The 20,137-nt window shown below is 35.1% G+C and overlaps 1 protein-coding gene across 1 annotated transcript in view; it reads left to right on the top strand.

Annotated features, from left to right (window-relative positions):
• Positions 1-1,930: 1,930 nt before the first annotated feature.
• LOC129737563 (tachykinin-like peptides receptor 86C) overlaps positions 1,931-20,137 on the top strand; it is a 264,810-nt gene continuing 246,603 nt past the window's right edge. Inside the window, exon 1 of the mRNA XM_055728725.1 lies at positions 1,931-3,246. The gene's annotated coding sequence lies outside the window, so the exon portion shown is untranslated. The remainder of the gene's footprint in view (positions 3,247-20,137) is intronic.

Raw genomic sequence — 20,137 nt, 5'->3', positions numbered from 1 at the left:
TTTTGACAATTTTGACAATTTGGACAATTTTGACAATTTTGACAATTTTGACAATTTTGACAATTTTGACAATTTTGACAATTTTGACAATTTTGACAATTTTGACAATTTTGACAATTTTGACAATTTTGACAATTTTGACAATTTTGACAATTTTGACAATTTTGACAATTTTGACAATTTTGACAATTTTGACAATTTTGACAATTTTGACAATTTTGACAATTTTGACAATTTTGACAATTTTGACAATTTTGACAATTTTGACAATTTTGACAATATTGGCAATTTTGACAATTTTGACAATTTTGACAGTTTTGAAAATTTTGACAATTTTGACAATTTTGACAATTTTGACAATTTCGACTTAGTTCATCATTATCCGGAACTATAGTTTATTACTGGCAACCTAACGTTATGCTAACAATTAAGTTTAAACATTTTTGACAATTCGGGGTCCTATGTGCCAAAAAGGTAAATGTGCATGGTAGCTTATTTCTAGAAAATAATGATGTCAGTTGAATTGATTGTTTTTCAAAGTCAAAAGACTGAACCCTATTCATCAGCTAATTCTTTTGTCAAATAAGATACAAAATTACGTTATTAAACAAAGTTGTTCAGCGGAAAATTTTCTTTAAAAATATTACAAATTGGTACAAAAATCAACTGGCTCGGTTCCACAGAAGAACCAACATTGATGGTGATTTTTTCGATCCAAATATTGAATTTTCCCATACAAACATAAAAGTTCGAATTTATTCATGTAAACGATTCATAAAAATTCTGCAATAAATCAAGAATGAGTTTTGAACCCAAACGACACTTCTTAGGTTCCAGTACCTAGGACCCCAGAAATAAAAAAAAAATAACTCCAAATCGACTCAGCCTCGTGCATAGTTTTCCTAGGACCCGAAAGGATTCGTTCTGGACATAAAATATGCCTCATTTGACCCTGTTTGATCGAATTTGATATAACATGAAAAATTCCTTTTCATGTTAAAAAACAAGATAAAACTAAGATCATAAGCATATGAGAAAGTATATTTTATAAACATTAGTTATCCAATCGATGCAATTTGCGGGCGCTTGAACAAAATTGTTGACATTTATTCTAGTTCTTAGTTAAATAAAAGCGACATTTGATGAGTACAGACAGGAGTCAACAACGTGTGCGAAAATATGCTTGAGATTTTTATCTCGACACACATCCGAGATATTGAGGTGGCCCACGATACCCCACTCTCTTATTTTCATACAATTATCCCTTATGCACTTAAGGTCCCGAAATGCATAAAAGAACCAAACAGTACAAAAACCTAACCATTATTTGAATTTGAATTATTTGATATTGCAGGTCAAGGCTGTTTTTACCTTGACCTGCAATATCGAACATAAAAATCATCGACCCATCAAATACGACGACATAATGCCCCAATGGGCCTTTTTCTGTTGCTTGCTTCCGTAATTAACTGCTCCAAAGGCGGAATTCCCAACAGGTTGGAGGAGGACAAATTTCGGGTCGAGCTTTACCCCCGAAGCCCGCGAAACAAACAGGTTGTCTGTCCTTGGGGTTTCCGAGTTCCATTCATAATCGACCACGTGCTCAATGGGTTTTGTTTTGTTTCCTATTTTCTGACCATTTGAAGTAATTTTGTGTATTAAATCCGGTAGATTTTCGCGCAGCACGTGGTCCCGGCTTCATTCGAATGGCGCGGGTTGAGGTCCAGGTGGTTGAACTTGAAAAACGAAAGCTCCCGCCCAGTTCGGAGCTTTTCATTCATCAGTCAACTGGTTTTGTTGACTTTCCTTGGGACGCGGATGACCTTCCGGTTTTTTCCCTTTTTCGCTCTCGGTGCCATCGACAATGTTATCAGTTGTGGGGTTCAAGTTCGCACTTTTGCCAACCCAGCGTTCAGTCCTTGGACAGCTCTTGCCGGTGACGGTTGTCCTTTTCCGGTTCAGGTATCCGGGAGTGAGTGAAGTGGATCGCTTGAGCTGGAAGTGTATGTGTGTTGGCTATAAGTAGGAGTCATTGTTGTACCACATACAACCACCTGAAAGGTTCAGGGGTCCCGTTGAAGTTTAATAACTGGGTCAACAGTCTTTACAGCGTTTTTTGCGCCCATCGAAATCCGAATGAGGCTGAAGTTTTGAGGATAATGTGATTCCAAAACCACTCGAAATTAAACCCACAAATCATCCAGTGAGGCGTTTAATGAAGCGAAACGTATCTATACGCAGTGAAGAAAGATGAGATAGGGAGAATCTAAGATTTTAGAAGGTGTGATTGGGGTTTCTGTATTTCGCATACATTAAGGCGGGTGTGGGAAACGAAAAACCGCCAATAGGTGGTGGAATAACAAAAAAATAAAACAAAACGGCTGGAGGGCGTGAAAAGTGAAACAGCTCATAAAAATAAATCATTGTAAGAAGTATAAATCACGCGTGGTGCAAAATTCCTCAGAGAATCCCCAGTTACTTATTTGGGTTCTCACTGTAAGCGACGTGAGACGGGAAACCTTACGCAAGAATTACCGGGGAAAAAATGTTAATGTGTGTATACTTTGCGGCGTATTTATAACCTGTCTCAGCGCCGAACGAAGGGCGTTGTTTTGGAAGAAAACTCGGTATCATGGGATGGCTGCTGTGGATTTCCGAAATTGAAATATGTTTTGTAGAATTTTGCAACGTTTTTCGCTAGGATTGGAAAGAAAGCTTTGAATCTATCCGGAGGCTGAGGAAGAAGGAGTGCGTCTTAAGCCCAAGTGTTTGTGAATATTCGCATCGCTTTGATCGTTGTTTCCCCTCCAGTGAGCAATATGTCGTGTTTGAACATGGCGATGGTGTGGAAATAAATGGGCCATTACGCCCCTTTGATACGATACCCCCGGGATTTGGGCGCCAAGTGATTTGTCGGTTGTTCTGTGGCAGCAAAGGTTGTCTACTATTCAAACCAGCCGATATTGCATAAACAAACACACTGACTCCACGCTGCCGCTGTGATTCCTAGATGGAAAATTGGAATAAATACTTCATGAAAATAAATCGGTTCTTCGACATGTAAGTTATTGTGTTAGGCTTCTTCCTGAGACACAGCGTACAAATCATGATGGAAGTTTTTGTTGTGCACTTGTTCCTTGTTCAGTATACTTGAGTGGCAAATTGTCGAGCTCAGGAAAATTACGATTTGATACACGCAGTTCAAAGTTCAACGCAACCAATAGCAGAGCTTCTGGCAATTTTGAGGTATGATTTATTTTATCTCAATCAAATGATTCAAATTGATATAGCAGACTACTACTCTGAATTCTGAATCTGAATTCTAAATCTTAATTCTGAATCTGAATTCTTAATCTGCTTTCTGAATCTGCATTCTGAATCTGAATTCTTAATCTGAATTCTGAATCTGCATTCTGAATCTGAATTCTGAATCTGAATTCTGAATCTGAATTCTGAATCTGAATTCTGAATTTGAATTCTAAATCTGAATCTGAATCTGAATTCTGAATCTGAATCTGAATTCGGAATCTGAATTCTGAATCTGAATTCTGAATCTGAATTCTGAATCTGAATTCTGAATCTGAATTCTGAATCTGAATTCTGAATCTGAATTCTGAATCTGAATTCTGAATCTGAATTCTGAATCTGAATTCTGAATCTGAATTCTGAATCTGAATTCTGAATCTGAATTCTGAATCTGAATTCTGAATCTGAATTCTGAATCTGAATTCTGAATCTGAATTCTGAATCTGAATTCTGAATCTGAATTCTGAATCTGAATTCTGAATCTGAATTCTGAATCTGAATTCTGAATCTGAATTCTGAATCTGAATTCTGAATCTGAATTCTGAATCTGAATTCTGAATCTGAATTCTGAATCTGAATTCTGAATCTGAATTCTGAATCTGAATTCTGAATCTGAATTCTGAATCTGAATTCTGAATCTGAATTCTGAATCTGAATTCTGAATCTGAATTCTGAATCTGAATTCTGAATCTGAATTCTGAATCTGAATTCTGAATCTGAATTCTGAATCTGAATTCTGAATCTGAATTCTGAATCTGAATTCTGAATCTGAATTCTGAATCTGAATTCTGAATCTGAATTCTGAATCTGAATTCTGAATCTGAATTCTGAATCTGAATTCTGAATCTGAATTCTGAATCTGAATTCTGAATCTGAATTCTGAATCTGAATTCTGAATCTGAATTCTGAATCTGAATTCTGAATCTGAATTCTGAATCTGAATTCTGAATCTGAATTCTGAATCTGAATTCTGAATCTGAATTCTGAATCTGAATTCTGAATCTGAATTCTGAATCTGAATTCTGAATCTGAATTCTGAATCTGAATTCTGAATCTGAATTCTGAATCTGAATTCTGAATCTGAATTCTGAATCTGAATTCTGAATCTGAATTCTGAATCTGAATTCTGAATCTGAATTCTGAATCTGAATTCTGAATCTGAATTCTGAATTCTAAATCTGAATTCTGAATATGAATTCTGAATCTGAAATCTGAATTCTGAATCTGAATTCTGAATCTGAATTCTGAATCTGAATTCTGAATCTGAATTCTGAATCTGAATTCTGAATCTGAATTCTGAATCTGAATTCTGAATCTGAATTCTGAATCTGAATTCTGAATCTGAATTCTGAATCTGAATTCTGAATCTGAATTCTGAATCTGAATTCTGAATCTGAATTCTGAATCTTAATTCTGAATCTTAATTCTGAATCTGAATTCTGAATCTGAATTCTGAATCTGAATTCTGAATCTGAATTCTGAATCTGAATTCTGAATCTGAATTCTGAATCTGAATTCTGAATCTGAATTCTGAATCTGAATTCTGAATCTGAATTCTGAATCTGAATTCTGAATCTGAATTCTGAATCTGAATTCTGAATCTGAATTCTGAATCTGAATTCTGAATCTGAATTCTGAATCTGAATTCTGAATCTGAATTCTGAATCTGAATTCTGAATCTGAATTCTGAATCTGAATTCTGAATCTGAATTCTGAATCTGAATTCTGAATCTGAATTCTGAATCTGAATTCTGAATCTGAATTCTGAATCTGAATTCTGAATCTGAATTCTGAATCGGAATTCTGAATCTGAATTCTGAATCTGAATTCTGAATCTGAATTCTGAATCTGAATTCTGAATCTCAATTCTGAATCTGAATTCTGAATCTGAATTCTGAATCTGAATTCTGAATCTGAATTCTGAATCTGAATTCTGAATCTGAATTCTGAATCTGAATTCTGAATCTGAATTCTGAATCTGAATTCTGAATCTGAATTCTGAATCTGAATTCTGAATCTGAATTCTGAATCTGAATTCTGAATCTGAATTCTGAATCTGAATTCTGAATCTGAATTCTGAATCTGAATTCTGAATCTGAATTCTGAATCTGAATTCTGAATCTGAATTCTGAATTTGAATTCTGAATCTGAATTCTGAATCTGAATTCTGAATCTGAATTCTGAATCTGAATTCTGAATCTGAATTCTGAATCTGAATTCTTAATCTGAATTCTGAATGTGAATTCTGAATCTGAATTCTGAATCTGAATTCTGAATCTGAATTCTGAATCTGAATTCTGAATCTGAATTCTGAATCTGAATTCTGAATCTGAATTCTGAATCTGAATTCTGAATCTGAATTCTGAATCTGAATTCTGAATCTGAATTCTGAATCTGAATTCTGAATCTGAATTCTGAATCTGAATTCTGAATCTGAATTCTGAATCTGAATTCTGAATCTGAATTCTGAATCTGAATTCTGAATCTGAATTCTGAATCTGAATTCTGAATCTGAATTCTGAATCTGAATTCTGAATCTGAATTCTGAATCTGAATTCTGAATCTGAATTCTGAATCTGAATTCTGAATCTGAATTCTGAATCTGAATTCTGAATCTGAATTCTGAATCTGAATTCTGAATCTGAATTCTGAATCTGAATTCTGAATCTGAATTCTGAATCTGAATTCTGAATCTGAATTCTGAATCTGAATTCTGAATCTGAATTCTGAATCTGAATTCTGAATCTGAATTCTGAATCTGAATTCTGAATCTGAATTCTGAATCTGAATTCTGAATTCTGAATCTGAATTCTGAATCTGAATTCTGAATCTGAATTCTGAATCTGAATTCTGAATCTGAATTCTGAATCTGAATTCTGAATCTGAATTCTGAATCTGAATTCTGAATCTGAATTCTGAATCTGAATTCTGAATCTGAATTCTGAATCTGAATTCTGAATCTGAATTCTGAATCTGAATTCTGAATCTGAATTCTGAATCTGAATTCTGAATCTGAATTCGGAATCTGAATTCTGAATCTGAATTCTGATTCTGAATTCTGAATCTGAATTCTGAATTTGAATTCTGAATCTGAATTCTGAATCTGAATTCTGAACCTGATATTGCATTTGTTCTCTGAATCTGATTTATAATTTTGAATTCTTTCATTTTTTATCCCGATTCTGAATATCATGAAATGGATTTCCATTCTTTTTCTATTATTTTTATTTAGAAACCATTTTCTATCTCTGATGATGTTCGCTGAATTATTTTTTCTGTCCAAATTTCCTTCCTGTTTCACTTTGAAGTCACAATTTAGGATTTGCATCGGTATTTCCCAATGCTCCGTGAGCTAATGATACTATGTATCCGTCCTGTCATCATCCCTTTTTGCGTTAGATAGGCTTTCTAGTTTCCTACTCAGGGGAAACTTTTTTTTTATGAAATTGGATCTATTCAAAGGAACCAATCCTCTTTTCTAAATTTGCATTATCCCAACCTTTTGGAAAATGGGTCAAGGTGCCCGTTCTGCATTTTGAGCTACTTTGGATATTTGATGTGTTAAATAAAATGAATTTAAGTTTATTCTATTGGATTTTTATCGGTCTCTGAAGAAAACCCGGCAAATTTGCTTTCGAGGCAAAGATTTTGGAAAATTTTATCGTTGAAGCAGTAAACATGTTTTTGGAGGACAATTTTCCCACTCGAATCCCTTTTGGCCTTATCGAGATGTACTGAAAACGATTTATTCGTTTTTCATCTTTCATCTGCTGCTGTTAGCGACTTTCAGAGAAAACTCACTCGTCTTTCGTTACGTCCACTTATTACGTTCGTTCGTCTCGCTGCAGCAGCACCATATCTCTACTGAGAAGGATTATTTTCTTTTCAAATCAGATAACTCTTGGAGAATAATAAAAAAGTCGTCGCCTCACTTACTCATGCAATTTCAAAATTCATATCTATGGTGGATTCGTTCAAATGAAAAGGAAGAAAATACGGTTATCTTTCATCATCCGGCCACGTGGGCTTTTAGTTTCCCCGGCGACGCCTGACACAATCCCCATCAAACGGGAGCCAATCGGTTGGGTGCTTTGCATTCGATTTCCACTTTTATTTCCTCAGATTTGTCAAAGTTTTTGCTTCTCCCTACCTTATTCAAGCTCATCGAAACTGACTGACAGCACGGTCAATCGATTGAGTTTGAGTACAAAAAAGTTGATAGCTTCTGTTGATTTTGAAAGCGACCCCCTTATCCGATATCGATTGCTGCGGTGTCATCCATCTATAACCCAGGGGAGGAATACTGAAATTCGCTGCATCGTTTTTTTTTACTGTTCGGCAAAAGTCAGCAATTTTCGAAAAATTAAATAATTATTAAATGCAAAACAGGTGCTTTTCATCATTCATAAAGTTTTATTGAAAAACACTAAAATTTGAACCTTTGCCCTGGTCAGTAGATTGATGAGTGAAATTTGACGTTTAAACATTTTTTTTTATCTTCTTGTATTCAGTCTTCCTGCCCTGGTCTATAACTACATTTAGTTCTGTTTGAGCAGGAGCAGGAAGTAAAGAGAAGGTAAATGGAGACCGAAAATAGTGCTGAAGTTATATCCTGCAGAGTGTTTTATGGCATTTTAGAAATGCAATAAATCAAGGCGAAGTTCTGTTGCTGGTGAGCCATTGGAAAGATAAAATCAAGGTTTTTTTTTTCTGATGCTCGGTTTCGTAGTTTATTTTTGTCAATTTTGAATTTTCTCTATCTTTTCCATACTTTCCAACTTTTCCTACATTTTTGTCATTTTTTTCATATTTGCATTTTTGTCATTTTAGCCATTTTTGTCAATGTTGTAATTTTGTCATTTTTGTCACTTTTGTCACTTTTGTCATTTTTATCATTTTTGTCATTTTTGTCACTTTTGTCACTTTTGTCACTTTTATCACTTTTGTCATTTTGGTCATTTTTGTCATTTTTGTCATTTTTGTCATTTTTGTCATTTTTGTCATTTTTGTCATTTTTGTCATTTTTGTCATTTTTGTCATTTTTGTCATTTTTGTCATTTTTGTCATTTTTGTCATTTTAGTCATTTTTGTCATTTTTGTCATTTTTGTCATTTTTGTCATTTTTGTCATTTTTTCCATTTTTGTCATTTTTGTCATTTTTGTCATTTTTGTCATTTTTGTCATTTTTGTCATTTTTGTCATTTTTGTCATTTTTGTCATTTTTGTCATTTTTGTGATCTTTGTCACTTTTGTCATTTTTGTCATTTTTGTCATTTTTGTAATTTTTGTAATTTTTGTCATTTTTGTCATTTTTGTCATTTTTGTAATTTTTGTAATTTTTGTCATTTTTGTCATTTTTGTCATTTTTGCCATTTTTGTCATTTTTGTCATTTTTGTCATTTTTGTCATTTTTGTCATTTTTGTCATTTTTGTCATTTTTGTCATTTTTGTCATTTTTGTCATTTTTGTCATTTTTGTCATTTTTGTCATTTTTGTCATTTTTGTCATTTTTGTCATTTTTGTCATTTTTGTCATTTTTGTCATTTTTGTCATTTTTGTCATTTTTGTCAATTTTGTCATTTTTGTCATTTTTGTCGTTTTTGTCATTTTTGTCATTTTTGTCATTTTTGTCATTTTTGTCATTTTTGTCATTTTTGTCATTTTTGTCATTTTTGTCATTTTTGTCATTTTTGTCATTTTTGTCATTTTTGTCATTTTTGTCATTTTTGTCATTTTTGTCATTTTTGTCATTTTAGCCATTTTTGTCAATGTTGTAATTTTGTCATTTTTGTCATTTTTGTCATTTTTGTCACTTTTGTCACTTTTGTTATTTTTGTCATTTTTGTCATTTTTGTCACTTTTGTCATTTTTGTCATTTTTGTCATTTTTGTCATTTTTGTCATTTTTGTCATTTTTGTCATTTTTGTCATTTTTGTCATTTTTGTCATTTTTGTCATTTTGGTCATTTTTGAAATTTTTGTCATTTTTGTCATTTTTGTCATTTTTGTCATTTTTATCATTTTTGTCTTTTTTGTCATTTTTGGAGTGTGTAGCATTATAATTAAGTTTGGGTAGCTATTTTATTTTGAGCGTGTAGGCCTACCATGTGAGTGAAAAACATACCAAAGAATGAGTGTATAGAAATAAGAGTGTAGCCGTCAAACGCGCACGTGGAGAAAAACAACATAAACAGAGAGCAACGATCAACAACAATCATCAACAAGCAACCAGAACAAGAAAACGGTTAAGCGGTTAGATTCGCCATCGCGCTTTAACTGGTGAATAAAAAGTGCCTGTTATCATTGGTGTACAGGAACCGAAGCCATCGATCAAGGACGATATCCCGGATTTGCTCGGTGAAAAGCTCCCACACAACTGATTGAAGGGTAAGACGTAGCAGCATCGACCGAGCCAGCACCGACAAGAGACACCCTGTGCGGAAGCAACGGTTGATGTTAGCGTCGTGCTTGGAGAGGAAATTGAAGACGAAAGAACCTTTGTAAGCAGTGTAAACCAGGCAGAAGGAGCAGAAGCCGTTGTCCTTGTATCCATCAATCCCACAGTGGTAATTGGAAGCTAGATAACGGAAACGACCCAGAGCGGGTCGTTTTTGGGAGCTGAACCAATCGCTTTTCGGGACTCGATTTTCGCCATCTTTGTTTTGCAAGTTTTTGCGAAATTAAGCTGCGGACGTGGAGAGAGCCAGCCGGATTGAACCGGAAGCCGTCGAAGGTGCTCCGGACAGCTGCGATACGTCCGTCGAAGCAGTTGAGCGTGGCAGGGTTGCCAGTTCACCGGATACGACTGCAATACGGAAATTAAAGCTGTGATACACCTGTGCCGTCCAAGCAGCAGTGATATGATTGTTGTGCGTTTGATGTTAGAGTAGGAAAACCAGCCCGTGAGTAATAAGCTTAAGTTTTTGAAATGTCATTTGTAAGTAAATAATTATAATTGCTACAGATTTGGGTTTTGCGTGTTTGTGTTTTGGGTTGTAATTAGCCGTGCAGCACACACTGAAAGTCAGTGGTGCTCAACCTGTTTCAAGTGTCTTAAATCTATGCAAACGAAATAATTTATGTCCAGTTCTCCGGTGCTTGGTACAAATCAAATTAATAAAATATGTTTGCCCAAGTGTATAAACTCTTTCGAGACCCTTTAGTGCTTTACAGTAAGCAAATGATAGTCTCATGATAGAAAAAAAAAAACAAACAAAAACTTGGAGGCGATTCGATTCTTCCCTAGGGTGTCCGTCTTACCCGACTTTCCCCTGTACAAGTTATATTTTGCTCCGATTGCTTGGTTTGTTTTTAGGCTAGAAATTGGAGGGGGAGAGTCTAAAACCATCATTTGATCTTATCCTAACCCAATAAGTCCGGAACCAAAAACCTTAAAATTTTGGGTTTGTAGGAAACAAACAGGCGAGTATACAAAAATAAATTTAAAGATTTATAGATTTTGATCCAACATTCATCCAACATCAAATTACGAAAAAATTTAAATAAGAGTTAGAAACACCAAATATCGACGGGAGCAATGAATCTGCTTTGTTCCCCTCCAGATGGCAAACATTGAAACGTGTCATTGTGCACAAGTTTATACCCATTTGCGTGCCAGTAGATAGCCGGAGGCGAAAAGAAAGTTTTTAAAAGCTCTTCCCGAAATGGAAATAGAAATTCCCTGGATCGAGCTTGACGACAAAAAAGGGTGGCTCCAGCAACGGCACGCTTCCGTGCAGGCACACTGGAAAACCGGAATCTTTCCTGTGTCAACTGTAATAGGAAATTTGGGTCCTGTTTGCCTACTTGCGGGGTGGCACAATTGGCCACACAAATTATGGTCCAAAATTGTATGGCGAAAACGCCGGCGAAGAACGGGAGAAGGTCGAGGGTAATGTTACCACCCTAAGTGTGGGCTAAACTATTTCCAACGCAGTGATTTTGTTAATGTTTGCTGCTGCACACAAAGTGCATCATATACAGTTTCGCTGTAAACCGGGATCGAGAAAGTCAAACATCCGCCAAACTGTGTTCGGTTTAATCACGCTGCATGGTAGAGTTTTTTCCACTGCAACAGTTTTACGTGGTTTTACCTTGGCTTAGAACGGTCTGTCACAATGGAGGCAGCGTGATTAGAATTTTCTTTTTTTTTTGGGATGCAATTTTGACTTGTGATGGAAGAACTCAACTCACCCAGCTATTCATTGGGATATTCCTTCCGGAATGCTCGCTCGAAAGTCAGCAGCTTGGGATTGAAATCTTGACCGAATTAGCATAGTTCATTTAAATCTTTTTAAACCAAAACAATTTTTATTGATATTCATCGTAATTGGTACACAGCCAAGATTGGATCTTATAAGGTGATTAACGATTTTATACTGGAAGACTTCTTCCACTTCCAAATTGAGGATCTCATAAAAATTCAACGTAAAACACGAATAAACCTAAAATTTTTTTTTCGGGAATTTTCACCCTGTTGCATGATTTATCATGTCTTACACAATTTTTTCGTGATAATCATTAAATTCCATAATCAAACAAGTTAAATGATTATATTTAAGAAACCTTTCTCACTTAATAAATGAGGGGTTTGTTTGGAGGAAGACAAGATAAATATGAAATACGTCAAAAATCAAACCATTTCGAAATGATTTTCATCAAAATATCTTAGTATTGCTCTAAACGGAAGAAGGAGAGGGGGGAGGGGGAGACGGGGCTAATTCAAATATAAAATATACAAATCTTGCGTGAGCTTTCATTACGTCGTATGAAACAAATTGTAAACAAACAGTTTTATAACGAAAAATTACATAAACTTACATAAACTAGTCGCCATTTCTTTCCATTTGGAATCATATTAGAATATAATATTTTATATGTGAGATACAAATTTTCAAGTTGTTTTAATAAGTTTTGCAGCAGTTTTCTGTGAATTCTTAAGATGTTTCATACGACGTAATAAAAGCTCACGCGAAAAAATGTATATGAAAAAATCTACTTTTTTGTAATTTTGAAATTTGTACATATATATAAAAACGGATTTTTGTCGGTCTGTCTGTTCTCTGACTTGGAAACTACTGAACCGATTTGCGTAAAACTTGGCATGATGGAATACTGTATGCCAGGTAAGGTTATTATGGTTTGTGATCCTTCCCCCACACAGGAAGGAGGGAGCCTTCCAAACAATGAACAAATGTTTGTACAACTCAGGATCAAGCATATGGTACCAAATTTGGCATGGTAAGGTATTTGGGTACGAGAATTTTTCATGATTATTTGAGACCCTTTCCTTCTCTTAGTGGAGAGATAAGAAGGAGGAGGGGTCGTCCTTGCATTTTTTTGCATATCTAGAAAACTAATCTCGGGCAAATGGAACCAAATGTGACATGGGAGAGTATTTGGGTACGAGACCTATTTTTTTATGATTATTTGTGATCTCTCCCTTCTTCTAATGGGAAAATCCAGAAAAGGAAGGGGGGAGGGGGAATTTGGAATTTATGTCAAGTGTACTTGAAAAAGATTCAATTAATTGGAATTAAAAGTACATTGTCTATTACTGAAAAAAATTAGTGAACAGTTGAAACCGTCCATAATCGGCTGTTCGTGCAGGAACGGCATCAAAAATTTCCTCTAACATTCATTCTGGTACACATCTTAATTGAAAGCCAAACCAGACTGCTTGAACCATGGCTTAGAAATACCTCTCTCTATTCAAACTTATGTTTGAACTTGAATTAAATGTTCGGAGATGTAGTAGAACTATCTTTGGATTTGTATCGATCGTTTCCGGGGATGTACGTCTTCGAAAGATGGAAGTAACTTTTGTCGTCCAAAACAAACATTTTCCGGATTTTTTTTTTACCATCCAGAGGCATTGGGATTTAAGAGTCGAAATCTGATCCTCAGAGTAAAGGGTGTCTACGATGAAATTGCCACACTATGAAATTTCTCTAACTTTTTAACCGCTGGGTAGAATTAAATGAAAATTAGAGTGGATTTACTTCATAGTGCATTGTTTACATCCTGCAAGTGTTAAAGTCCTGTGATCAAAACTCGCGAAAATGAAGTCGAAGAACAGCTCGTGCGTGATAAAATCTTGCGCATTCATAACGAGAACAAGGATCTCGCGAGTGATTAAGCGGTTCGAGGAACGATTGACCGCCGATCCGAAGCCCAGAAGTGAAGGGAAAAGTATTCCGTACAACACCGAAAATCACAACCGCGTAGTTGGGGCCTTCAACCGAAAAAGCTGCACCTAAGCCGAAGTTTTGTCCAGAAGGCCAAAACTAAGGCTGGGCTTCGAACGTTCAGGGTACAAAAGGCCCATTATAGCGTCTAGAAGCAGAACAAGTCCGCCAAAAGCCGTGCCAGGAAGTTGTACCTCAACATGCTGACGAAAGTTGAATGCTGCATCATGGACGACGAAACATATGTGAAGGCCGACTTCAAACAGATCCCCGGCAACATGTTTTTCACGGCCAGGGATAAGTTCCAATGCATGTCCGCACTCAGAAAATGTCCAAATTAGCGAAAAAAATTCTGGTTTGGCAAGTCATCTGCACGTGCGGGAAGCGGAGTGCACCTATCGTGACCCAGGACAAGATGAACGGAAATGTGTACATGAAAGAATGCTGCCAGAAGCGGCTGCTTCCTCTCCTAAAAATCCACAACGTCCCAACATTCTTCTGGCATGATTTGGCCTCATGACACTACTCCAAGGACGTGCTGAAGTGCTCGTTTATTTATGTTTCAGTATTGGTGCCTCAAAAAAAAATTCCAAAATTTAATTTTAAAAGGTGTAGCAAAGCACATCGGGTCAGCTAGTTTCCTATATTTGTTTGAGACTCTACTTTCTACTTCTACTTTCTGGAAGGGGGAGGGGGTTCTCATACAAAAAAAAACCATTTTTTTGTTTGCATAACTTGAGATCTAATGAAACGAATGGAATAAATATAGCCTTGGGAGTGCATTTCTCGAGTAACGATTAGCACTAATAACTTGTAAAAATGCCATTCAAAAACAGCTTTAGAGCTTCTCTGCCCCATCTTAGGTCTGTGAGCCAGTTTTGGCGAAATTAACTTCTTTTTTAGTGCATATGGTTACTTAGGATTGGCTACAAGAAGTTTTTCGATGGTGGTTTGAACTTCGGTCTTTTTTTTAGAATGAGGAGATATGAAGAACAGAATATAAATGGAGTCAAGTTATACAACTCAAAGTATTTGGGACCAGAAAAAATTGTCATGATAGTTTTAAACCTTTTAAAGTTTTCATAGAAATCAAAATGTGGTTAAAAACGGAATTTTTTTGGCCTGGATGGTTTCTATAATAGTTACAAGCCCTACCAACATAAGGGAAGGAGGCTCCCATACAAAATTTAGCTACAATCCAAACAATATTCCTAAGACTTCCGTAAAGTTTGCTCATCGAAAAATTTCGAGATAATTAATTGACTTATCATATGGGTGGACAGACTAGTTTACTTTGCACTTTTTTCTGTAGGTCAAAGCCGGACTCATTTGGATTGTTTCTCACGCATTTCCAAGTATTTCTGCGAAATTTGAAATCTTTTGCCCTTATCTCTGTTCTGCGCAATGATTTTTCTCTGAAAAAAGTTCATTTATCTTGAATGTTTCTGTATTCGGGTTCTGGCAAGCCGTTGTTATAATTGAATGATAATTTTGTGATGCTAACGTGTAGAGAAATTTGACTCACAAATCGGAAGTTTGAACGCAGCAGTACATCGGAAAAAAATGTTTCACCATTTTTTTTTATAATGATAGCCCTTTTTATCACCAAGGGCATAAGTGCATGAACAGTAGGGGAGAGGCGGGCTATATGCGCATATTAAGGAAAGCACTCATTTTCTCCCATATTCCAATAGACAGGAGTCTGATAACTATATACACATGAGCGGACATCTGTTTTATATACGTTAAAGCAATTTCTCTGTAAAAATTTCTTACAGTTTTTGTGAAAATAATTTTATAATAAAAGAAGTCAAAATAGCCGATTTCCGAAACTAGCGGGCTAAATGCGCATATTTATGTTTTAAGCTATATTTCATTTACACTTGCAATATTTTGATATTATTTAATTGAAACTGGTAGAAACGAATGTAAAGCATACGCCAAGGCTGAAAATTCGGTGAAATTTTATACATCACTAGTTCTTTTGCATGAAACATAGTTAAGTATGCCATATGACCATATTTCATGGTAATATTTTGTTCATATCGTATTTTTATCGGATCAGTATGGAGTTCTTCTTTTTTCGCTGTAAGATCATGATTTGAGCGTAGATTTAATGTTTAAATGATTAAAAGTAAAAAATTCATAAGACTAATCTATTTTTCTTGATATAGGCATTTAACCTGCCTTGATATGAGCATTCAGAACCTGTCTCTTATTCCAATATCTTATCATTTACAGCTTTGCCAAAAGCTTCAATTTGTTGAATTTCCGATTTCCAGATGAATAAGAAAGACAAACCATTAAAATTTTTGTTCACAGAATCTGTACGCACGATAATTAAAGTTCAATATATTATAACAAAACTGACAAAAATCTTGTTGGAATTTTTAAATTTTTTTGACTTTATTTAACAATTTAATTTTTTCATGCCATCATTCAAAAGCGTATTACCCTCAAACTGCACTGATTAGATATGATGAATCTTCAGCCATATCGTCGATCGGCTGTATGGGCATATTACCAAACATGCGCATTTAGGAACACTTCCCCCTACTTTCGAGAAAAAACGTTTGATTTTTTTTCGTGTTGTGCTATCTTCAAAATCATGCATCAATAAAAGATTAAAAATGATGAAACGATCCGCATTATTGACTTTTTTCTTTTTTTTTTACAATCCACTAATACCATTTTGAATTTGAGGATCAAAGAGTATTTTTTTCATATGTTGAAAATTAATTTCAAATGCAGCTTCAGTATCCAATGTAGAGTGTTTCATTGCGGCACCAATCCCATACCTGATTAACACTTGCCTTAATAATTACGCAGCTCTCGATTGCTATCTTACTCGGACTGAATCTCACCTTGATGATATGGGGATAATATTAACAAGCTTTCAAATTATTCTAACCCCCCAACGGAAATCAGTTAATTTAACAGCCGAATCCATTGAAACCATGCAACAAAATCCGCGAACTGAAGGGTGGTTCCACTTGACGTGGCTCCAGAGAGGAGCCGGCTTGTTGCCCAGAGATAATTCTGATTTAGCACGAAAAAGGTCGCCCACGGATGGCAATTTTAATTAAAATCTTTCTGTGCCACTTTTCCAACACGCGTCAAAGGCGCGTGGTATCCAAAATTTTCAATTGCCCAGCAACAGCTTGGTGGCTGCTAAGTCGGTGGTGATTCTAACAAATTTTTGCTTCTGCTCGGTTGGCTGTGGTTTGGCAGATTGAATGGAAGTCATTTGAAAGTGACGGAAATAGAGCGTCCCGCTGATGCCAAATTTTCGAGTGGTTTGGCTAGAGCTAAGCTTCCTGACTAAAGAGCAGAGGGCGGCTGGTCGGAAACCAGTTGAGTGTGACCGGGACCAGGACTAACCAACCAAGTGAGATTGGGGCATATTTCCACTCTCTGGAGCCACACTAAGCTTAGCGCGGATTATTAGAACTGAAGAAGGATGGTGTAGGGTTCAACAATAATGAAGAAACTTTTCTTAAAAAGTTTCCGCTCTTTCAGTGCAGAACATTAATCCTTTCAATTGCGAAGAATAAATTCGGTTTCAAGAATTTCTTCATCTCTCAAGTCATTTGTATGTCTCATTAGAGACAGAGCGTTTTTATTTCCAAACGATGGAAAGCAATTTAAAATTTTAAGTTTTAAAGTTTAAGAATTTTGATTCTTGAACTTTTATTTAGAAGTAAATAAAGATTGAATAAAATTAAAGAACGACGATGGCATTTCCCTTTAGGTACATTTTATGCCTATCCAAAGGCACTTAGTATAGCAAGGTCTTCATCACAGATATCGTAAGAATTAAAGCAGGCGCTTTCTTACAGTACTTTGAATTTCTGAGTTAGAGATTTACTGACTACAATCGATAAGCACCATTCTTAAAACGCTTGCATTATGTAAAACTAATAATTCCGCTATTCAATCGAGCGAGAACTGAGATTGTGGAAGTTTTCCGAACAATTCATCAATCCTGCCTGACTAGGGTAAATGATCTTGAGCGGAACTAGTCAAAATCTGATCTTGAGCGGAACCATTTACTTTTTCTAAGTTCTAGGCAATGAGTGTTTATGAATCTTACCAAATTGTTAAAAAAACACTTTTTCAAGATCTTTTCATACAAGCATTGACATTTTTGTGTAAATTTATTAACTGAAATAATGTTATTAGAAGATTTAAAAACATACCCATTTCTGCTGCAATTTTCATAAATCTACGCTGACTTTGAACGTCAATTTATGTCACCCTTGATCGTTGTAAACTGATTCTCAATGATTAAAATGGTAGAAAAACTCATAAAAAAGCATTATTCGGGTTTTTGTAACAAGTTTTCCATCAGAATATCAATAAATAGCGTAGTTTTTAAAAGTAAAATATGATCTTGAGTGGAACCATCTTTGATCTTGAGCGGAACTACTAGCTTCCGAAATAGACCGCTAGGTGCGCTGCCTTATGCCTAATGTCTCACACGCAGTTTTTACCCCTGAATGTATGCAGCACATTTGTATATTTCTTATTCTATCAACTTTAGGGAAAGAAAAAAATGTAAAATAAGGTTCGAATTGAACAAAAACTAATTAATTGGTGACACAGCGTACCAAACAAGGTACACAATCTTTCTTTCAGAGGGACGACGAGAAGGAGAAGAAAGGCTTTCATACATATTTTTGGCATAATTCGAGAACTAATGAAGCCAATAAAGTTAAGTCATTATTTCAGAATAAGAATCAATCTTCATTGCTATTACTATTCGTACTTTATGAAGTAGCTTTCTTTTAAAGAGATTGTTTTAGATGTTCGCATTCAAATTAAAAACGATATACTACTTAATAAACAAAAATTCAAATTGTTTTTTACACCCATTCTTTCAGTTTTACAAAGTGTAGCAAAGCACACCGGGTTAGCTATTTTATAATACTTCACGATTCAATTGGTGGCCTGGTATTGAAAACCTATCCGATTCCCTTGTCCCTTGACTTTACACTTGAGCTCGAACTGGAAATCGGTTTTAGAAATAGTTTTTTTTTTATCAATTGAGATAAATAATTAATGTTTCCATAAATTTTTAATATAAATAAATGTTAACGTGATTCATAAGAAACTGGAATTTGTAATGAACTTTATTCTATGAATGAGTTGCTTACAGCAAGGTTGTCGAAATCACAGTAAAATCTGTTATTTCACAAAATTTTGAGGAAACTTTTATCACAGCATCTGTGTCACATAACACGATATTTTGAAATATTTACAGATTTCACAGAATTTTTGAATTCCGAATGGATTTCCAAAATTATAATTTTTTTGATCAATATAAAATTAAGGTTTCTTACTTTGAATTAGAAAACTATGAAAAGATTTTCAACGTAAACTGATTTTTCTCAACTAAAATATAAAAGAAAAAGTATGAAAAGACTTTCAACGTAAACTTATTTTTCCCAACTAAAATATGAAAATGACCCAATTTATCATGAATTTTCAATAAAATTAAAGGAATTAAGGGAATAGGGATTAAAAAAAATAAGATTTTTTTCTCAAAAACATTGATTCAGAGCAATGTACAGTTTTTTTTACCAAATCTGTAATTTAAGGCATCTTCTTTTGTTTTACTAACTTTGTCGTTACCTTCAAAAGTTGTTCGGGGCAGTATGATCCTAAACACGCTCATTCAAAAAATCAATCAAATATACTAACGTATTTAATTTTTGAGATTTAAAAAAACTAAAATTTGAGTTTAGAGAATCGATTCTTTCAAAATAGAATACAGTGCATCAAAGGGAAAATTGGACTTTTTTTAAGCAAGAAATAAATTCTAACGGATATTTTGAGAACAGCTTTGGAACGCAGAGTTTCTTTTTTTCACGTAAAAACATTAATTTTTGAACTTTAAAATCTTCAAAGATGAAATTTAATTGAAGTTTTCACAGTTACACAAGTATTAGGAATAAGAGCTATTAAAGATGTTGACAGAAGAAAATGGTTCCGCTCAAGATCATATTTTAGTTCCGCTCAAGATCAGCGTGGTTCCGCTCAAGATCAGAATTCTTACTTCAGTAAAACAGCTCTAGAGTTATTAGGATTTACTCTAAAATATTTTCAAAATCACCATTAGAAAGCAGAAACCAAGATCTATCCGCTGAGCAGAAAATTTTTTTGTTCGGTTAATATATAAAGCCATACCGCTTGGTCAACTGTTCCGAGTTGCATCGAATTTAGCCAATTGGTTCCGCTCAAGATCATTTACCCTATCTGTTCAATTACTGGAATGTTTTATTTTCTTTGGAATTTCGTGCTCTTTGTACAGATTAAGTGTTTTCTTCCTAGAAAAATGGTTTCTCCTTCGTGCAAACAGTGAAACGTGTCGGTACCCATTTGCTATCATCAATAAATCAGTACAACAAGAAGAAACAGGCTAATCTCACACACAACACAACACCCCCAAGGGCATCCGGAGATCAAAGAGTGGCTGCGTAACTCTAGTTCGTTCGACATGGAAAGTTTTTCCTAAGTCTCGTTAAGAGAACCAGAACCTAGGACTCAGTTCGGTAATCTTCCGCCGGCAACGTTGGGACAACACAAGTTTCCAGTTCCTGTCGGATGAAGAAAAGGAGGAAAAAACCAAATAAAACAATCCCA

This window comes from Uranotaenia lowii, chromosome 1 (genome assembly GCF_029784155.1).
Source record: "Uranotaenia lowii strain MFRU-FL chromosome 1, ASM2978415v1, whole genome shotgun sequence".
Taxonomy (NCBI): domain Eukaryota; kingdom Metazoa; phylum Arthropoda; class Insecta; order Diptera; family Culicidae; genus Uranotaenia; species Uranotaenia lowii.
Note: the sequence above shows the minus strand (reverse complement) of the source record. Positions and strands in the feature narration are given on the sequence as shown.